The sequence below is a fragment of the Ammospiza nelsoni genome, chromosome 14 (genome assembly GCF_027579445.1).
Source record: "Ammospiza nelsoni isolate bAmmNel1 chromosome 14, bAmmNel1.pri, whole genome shotgun sequence".
Classification (NCBI taxonomy): Eukaryota; Metazoa; Chordata; class Aves; order Passeriformes; family Passerellidae; genus Ammospiza; species Ammospiza nelsoni.
The window spans coordinates 3,432,557-3,440,157 of record NC_080646.1 but is presented as its reverse complement, the minus strand read 5'-3'; positions in this window follow the sequence as shown (position 1 = coordinate 3,440,157).

Here is a 7,601-nt window from a genome sequence, read left to right as displayed (position 1 = left end):
CCAGGTTTGAGGGTTACTGTGGTGGGCACGAGCTGCAGCTGCTCAGACTCTGGGACAAGGATGTTGTTGGACAGAGGGGCTTTGTGACCTCCTGGGACAGGATGTCAGCACTGAATCCTGAGATTTTGTCACTGCATCTAGTCCTGCAGGCCCAGCCCAAGCACTGCCAGGCTCATGCTCAAAGATGACATGCTCATGTTCAGCCAGAAGACAGACACAAGGTTGTCCACTATGGAAAACTGTCTGGAGTGAAAATCCCAGAGTCAGATCCCACTGCATCCCACAGGACAAGCCCTGCTGAGCTTGTTGCACACAGGCAGGATGGGGCCCAGCACATCCTTTTCAGTGAGGTGAAGTGAAAAAAAGAAGCTCTTACCTCATCCCTGTGAAGAAAGATGAAGGTTTCAGCTGCTCCCATTTATTCTCTTGGAGATTTGGAATTTTCAGGTAACAGGAAGAAGCCTTGATCTTGGCTGTAGAGGTCTTGAAAGCCAAGTTTCAGAGTAGGACTATTTCAGACAGGGAAGTGGCTACAATTTACACAGTATGGCTCCAAGATTTTCTGGCAGGGCTATCTCCAGAATAGGTGTCATTTTTCCTGCTCTGAGTGAGCAGAAATTCAGGAATTGCTCGTCCACTCTATATTTTCCTGACTGCTCACATCAGTCTCCCCATCATCAGTAATGTGGAGTCTGAGTGGCATTGGCACAAGCTGATGGAAATGGCAAGAAATAAAAATTCCAACAAAAGCCAACCTTGTCACCAGAAATGATGATGGATTAATTATAATAAGGGGTGGGAAACAAAACACCCCTGTGCTCCATGAGTAATTTAAAAAGAGTAAAATCAGATACATTCCCAGATAGGAAAAGCATTTTCTGTAACTGAGGCTGCTACTTTAATTGGAAAATGCTGTTAACACAACTCTGACCGAGGCGAGGGCAGGAGCACAGCAGGGCTGGTGGAGATCTGCAAGTAAACAGCTGAATTGCTTCTCTCAGCCTCAATCTGCAAATTTCTGAAGCCAAAAGAACAGCTTTAAATGTAAAACTTCTGTTGGAGCTCATGCTTCAATTGGGCTGTGTGCCAGGACATGCAAAGACTTAGGGCATTAAAAGTCTCATGGAGATGAAAAGACAGTGGGGAGTCATTTGAGTTGGCTTGTAATGCACTAAGCTATAGCAGGATCTGCCTTCATTCCCTTTAAACCAACTTGTGGGGAGGCAAATGGAGAAAACTGATATTTTATCTCTTGTAATTGTTACAGCAAAAGCTAAGGCTGAGCATGGCCCTGATGGAATCCCTGTAGAGGGGTCCCAGCCCCAAGCTAGCTTCACCTGGGAAGTGAAGTACCCCCAAAAATGCCCCAAACTATGAAGTGACCATCTCTAGGGATGTGTGAGCTGCTCTGCTGGCTGCTGTTTTCACTTCAAACCATCATCTCAGACATCCTTTAACCCCAGAGTAACAGAGCAGGTTTGCACCTACCCTGGCCCTTCCAAGGAGCTCATAGTGCTTTAGAAGTCCCCAGGCAAGCAGTGCTAGTGTGGTTCCTATGGCACAGTGGTCCCTGAGTTACAGGGCAAGGCACTGCTTCACCCAATCCTGCACAACATGCTGGCATGTCAGAACAGCCCAGATCCTGGGAAGCTGGGATGAGCACCCACCAAGAGAATGAAGGATGTGTCTGGCTGTCAATAAACACTGGAAAAAGCTGTGAACAGCAGCAAAGTATCACAAACACAGTGTGGTCACCAGGCACCACCAAAGCCCAGCTGGCCAAACCCAGCTGTTGTAAGGAAAAGGAAGAGGAGCAGGGCCATGTCTTTCCCTGGTTAATGCTGCAGCTCCCTGCATGGGCTGGCTTCAGGTGGGCAGCCTGAGCATCACTACCAGGCTCTGGGAAATGCTTTGCTGGGACTCTTCACTGCCAGGAGCTGCTTTACAATGTTCCCAGCTGCTCCCCTAAGTATCAGCTTGGACAAAATTAAAGGCAAATTAATTCCCTCGGGTTTCCAGGACCCTGGGAAGTCACTAATCAGGTTCCTGCTGAGCCAAAGGCAAGGAAGAACATTGTTAGCAACAAACAGAAAATCTTCTCTAATTGGAGCCATGGAATGGGAATGTGCTTCTGGGGAAACCTTTGTGTCTCTCAGGAGCATGTTCACCACAAGGAGAGGAGCCCCAGTGGGCACTGGGGGCTTTTATCATAGTGCCAGGAACCTCCTCAGCTGACAGGAGGAAAAAAAAACCACACCAAAAGCTTCATTAGCCTTAAAACCCCACCCTCAGTCTTTGTCCTGGTCTGAAGGGGGAGGAAAGTGTTTCCATTTGATTTGAGGTTGGTGTTGGGAAACTCTCCTAAAAGCCAAGGGCCAAATGCTGCTCTCTCTTCAGGAAACAGTCCCAGGGAATGTTCAAAGACACCAACCACACAGACTTTGTAGGTCCAAGGCCTGGGTGCCAGAAGGGAGTTTCACCCTGGTGTCCTGCATGAGAAGCTGGCTCCAGGGTCACACTCACAAGGACACCCTCAGTGTGGGATGTGGGTGCATGGGAGCAATATTGGCCTTTAAATCTGCCAGGATCCTGGGAAAGCCATCCCAGGCCCTGTGCCTGGAGTGCTAAAATCAGAGCCTGTATATGAGACAAAAAAAAAGAAGAGGAACCATTAGAAGAATTAAAGGGACACATGAGCAGATGAAAGGTGCAAAGTGCCATCTTTTGTGTTCCCAGGTTGGACATCACCAGCAGCAGAGGGAATATGACAGAGAATCAGTGGGAAGTGGATCAAGCAACCCCCACCTCACCCCATTCCTTAAAATGCAAAACACACAAATGCTGAGCTCTTGCTCAAAGCAAAGCACAATCCTCTCCTCTCATTGTTACCTGTAACCCAGAGCCTGTGGAAGCAGCTACAGTGAATTAACTTGAGAGAAAGGAGCTGGATTGAATTTGCTAAGGGAGACAAAAACCCCCTACAGGCATGTTGTCAAGAAAGAATGAGCACTAATTCTGTTTATTCTGATTTGTTTTGTGTGATTGTGCTTGATTGTGCTTGCCCTAGGAAATGTGAGAGCTGGTGGGGATGATATCAGCAAAGAAAATCAGAGAGCAACAAGTTGATGGTTTAGAGTTCATGCAAACATCGTGCCAGCCACTGAACCAGAAGAAAAGAGCTGGCTCAGAGGCAACCACTTATCTACTGATAAGACCCTTTTGGGGAGGAATCTCAGAATGATGTGGAAGAGATGGGAAATTGTGCTGCAGAGCTAAGCCCAGCAGTCAGCAGAGAATATGGCATTGTTTGGGTTTTTCTTTGCTTTCTGCCCTGTTCTTCCCCATTTATTATCAGAACAAAGAGTATTTTTGCCTGTAAAAATCTTTGTGCCTAAAGAGGTAACACTGGGGTGCGCTCCAGCACCAGAGCTCAACTTCTGGGTAGCTTTGATTTAACTTTCTGGAGAAAATCACAGTAAAACTCTTAGCTATGGATCTCTATATGATCATTATCTCAGCTTTAAACACCTACATTTGCAACAACTTGTTTGTGGAGATAAAATACATCACCACGGTTTCAACTCACCAGAAAGTCTCTCCCAGGGGCTGCTCTGTGGAAGTGTCAGAGGAAGGAGATCAGGTCCCAGGTGGCCAGAGAACACAAACTGTGGCTGGCCAGGAGCAGAAGCTGGCAAACATCAGGCATCTGGAGAGGTGAGGAAATTCAGGACAACTTCTTGGTCCAGCAGATCAACCTTCCTGCCTTTTTTAACAGATGTGATGTGCTTACAGATGTTCCCTGAAAGGGGCAGCAGAGACCAATCCCACACAAAGAACAGAGAGAGCCATCCTAAATGGGGAGAAATAAAAATGAAGAGCAAGAATTATTTGCAATGTTTCTTTTCCTTGGCATGCAGAGGCTCCACCATGTGTCCACTCAAATAAAAACAGCTTGGACCTCTACAGGCCAAACTGGGGCTGCTTGGTAGAATCTTGATTGACTCTGTAATCACTTCCTTCAGCTGCTTTTGAGAGGAAGGCACCAACCCATGGGTGCTGGGTGTGCAAACATTGTGGAGCTCTGGATAATGCACTGATTAACACCTAAGCCACTACAGCAGCACAGCAGCCTTTGGGCTGGCAGGGGGATCAGTGTAATTTGGGAAAGGTTCACTAACAGGCTCATGAGTACCTGCACCACAGCTCATCACTCACACATTTTGGCTCCCACCTAAGCCTGACAGAGGGAGATGAGGAAAAATGCTGATTAAATTATCAAGGTTCCCAACATGTTGGTGTGAAGGTGTAAAGCAGGGAAGCCCACCTTGGACCACCTCTACAATGTCTCCAGGCTCTCTTGAACCACTCAGAGTTAATTCTAGAGCTGATCCAAGCTGCTGCCTGGAGAAGAAGACACAGTTATTTACCTGCAGCAAATCCCATCTGTGTTCCTTCATCTAAGTCTCTTATCCCATCCTGTCCTGTTGTTTTAATTGCCTTATGCCCCTCTCCAGCACTGTCCACAATTCCCAGTGGAGAGGATGTCCAAGAGCTCCAACCATGGGACAAACCATAGGCACAAAACATGCACAATTCTCTCCATCAAGGCTTTGAAAGAGGCCTAAGGTTTGAAAGCAGGGAGGGGCCAGTGTGAGGTGAGAAGGCAGCAGGGGAGCTGAAGCAGCAAGGGCTTTATCAGGAAACCAAGAACCCTCTCTGCTCCTGCTCTCAGGATAGAACAGCACACCAGCAAATCTGGCTGCAGACTGAAATCTTGGCTTCTCCTGAAGCCAATGGCAAACATCCCACTGGCTTCAATGGGAGCAGCACTTCATGCCAGATCTCGTGCTTCCCATTCCTCTGCTGTAGCCATGAGAGCAGCTTCCCTTCCAAGGCTGTGTCTGCAGCTACAGCCTCCAGCAGCAGGAGAATGGCTCCCCTTGCAGCCTGAGAAGTATCAATGGGAAATGAAAGACTTATTTTTAACAGAAATGGTGACTGTCCTAGTGAACAACTTGCTTAGAGTTATAGGGCTCTCTGGAGCCATTTCTTTCTCTCTTAAAATTTCCCCTTAGGCTTTAGGTGCCCACAGGGTGCCCAGAAGCTCAAGCACAGCTTTTGGCTGTGCTGAAATCACGAGTGTGGGAAGTGGTTTGAGCTGGGTTATGCAACTATCAACACTCATCTCCCCCAGTCTTAACATCCCTCATTCCACACCTGCTCACACAGCAGCACCTGGACACAGTGGGACTTACAGCCTCACAGCAAACAGGCAGGGGAGGACCAAGTTTGGCCATTTCTGTTTTTACCACAACAGAGCTGATGGAGGGAGGGATGCTGGGAGAGCACTGACCACACAGGGCTCCACGTTTGCTCTGGCACGAGCATCCCTCTGCTGAGATGAGCATCTTGAGACCCCCGAGCTGTTTGGGAGGTGGCAAGGTCACATCTCTCATTTCCTGAAAATCTTTGCTTTCCTTGGCAGAAATGAAGGACTTTGTTAGGGAAATCTTGGTGGGTGTTTTGTGATCAGTCAAGCACAGCAGATGACTCGAGGGTGTACACAGGACCTCCCGTCTTCTTGACGTAGGAAAACGATTCTGCTTGCTCCAGAAATTCAGGAGTCACCAGCATGGTGCTGACCACCTGTATTATTCCTTAGGTCACAAGGCATGTCTACTGGACAGATTGATGTCTGTACAGCTGACTGTTTGCATATCAATTCTAGAGGCTAAGGAAATTCTTCAAATCCCAGAGCACAAATGTGCACTGCTACAGAAAAGCAGGTGGAGATGTGCCAAGTTACAGCTCCTTAGCTGCTGCCCCTGTAAGGAATGCCCTGCGAGGAAAACTGGAAAATATTTCATGAAAGAGTAAAGATAACACAAGACAATCTGGCAAAGGGTAGAATTTAATATTAATGGCTTTCCTTTAGTCACTGTATTTCCTGTTCCTAAGTTAACCCCCTAAAATCAGTCATGGTCAGAGAAAGGCTATAAAGTTTTGCACATCTAAAAGATCTTTCACTGAAAGATCTCAGAGCACTTTGCAAATGTCAGGGACTGTGGATGGATGGCTTTTCCCTGAGGAGATTGTCCATGGAGCCAATGGGCAGATGCTCCTTTGGCTGCTGAGGCCAAACACTGAAAAATTTGGCTACTCTGTAAGAACATCTTCCTTCTTTGCCTCCCAGGCTCCTGTCATCACAGGAACCCAAAAGTGAGAGGAGCTGGGCTTCCCTTGAGCTCAGTGTAAAAAATCCCTTCCTCATGGACAGATGGGTAACAGACACAGCAGGGAAGTGCTGGTGTCATTGCAGCCACTTCAGGATCTTGTCCCTGCAGATCTCAGGGTTCCATGGACACAGCTCATGGCTGTGCCTGGCTCAGCTGCTGGTTATTGAACATCACCATTGCAGCACACTGAAACCAGCCTTGAAAGGGAGCTGGACCAGCCCCACCTCCCCAGCCTTCCCTGCCAACTGCTGCTTGCCTGCAGGAGTCCAAAATGAGTCCAAGCAGATAAGAGATGGACAATGTGGCTCCTCAGAGTCCCAGGCTCCTTTGCTCAGAGGAGATCCCTCTATGCCCACCCACATCTTCCTCTAACCTGGCAAAGTACCTGAGTTACTGAGCTGACTTGCCAAGAGAGATTTAGGCTGGAAGCCTCTCTAGAAAGATGTCTCTCATTAGGAGCAGGGAGCTGGCTGGGGCACACAGCTGGGAGAGGAGTGTTACTCATTCCTGCCTCACACTGGGCCCTTCAGACACTCTCTCCTGCAAGATGCACTGTTCTGTGACTGCTGGCAGAAATTAATGAGCAGAGCTGGTTGAAAAACTTTCCATCAAAACAGTGCTTCTGCTTTGCCAGAAGATAGTTGAAAAATTAAGTAGAAAAATTAGAGAAGAGAGCCTGGGTTTTGGCTGACATTGTTGGTCCAAAAATCCCAAACTTGGGATTTTTTAGCCAAAAATGGAAGCATTTGGGGAAGGCAGGGGAGGAAAGGGAGGTGCGTGGCAGGATTTAGTGATACCTTGAAAAACATCTACAAAAATTTTGACAAATATGAGGGTGTTTTTGTCAATTTTATCTTTTTTTTCCCCATAGTGAAGGATAATTCTGCTTTTAGAACCATCCTATAGGGAGGCTGAAAACAAACAAATAAGCTTTTTCTTTCTTACACATATGGCTACACATATGGATCCCCCATAGCTTGTGGCACAAGCACAGGCAGCAACTCCCCTGCAGAAGGAGCAGATCTTTGCTAGGAGCTGCCCCAGAGCTGATTACCCCCAAGTGCAGCTCTCAGAAAGGGACACCCACAGAGCTGGGGCTGCTGTGAGTTTGTACAGCTGATGGGAAGCTCGATAACCTCTCAGCTGCCTTGCACACAAATAAACTGAGCCGTGGGGACAGCCAGGGAACAGGGCTTGTGATGGAAGGTACTGTGCACACAGCTGCTGCAAAACCACCCCTGCTGAACACTCAGGCAGCCACAGCACAGGCAGAGTTGTTGTTGCAGGGAGAATGGCACATGAATACCCACAGAAAGCTCTTTTCCATCTTGCTTACGCAATAATGTAAGTTTTCCTTTTTCCCCT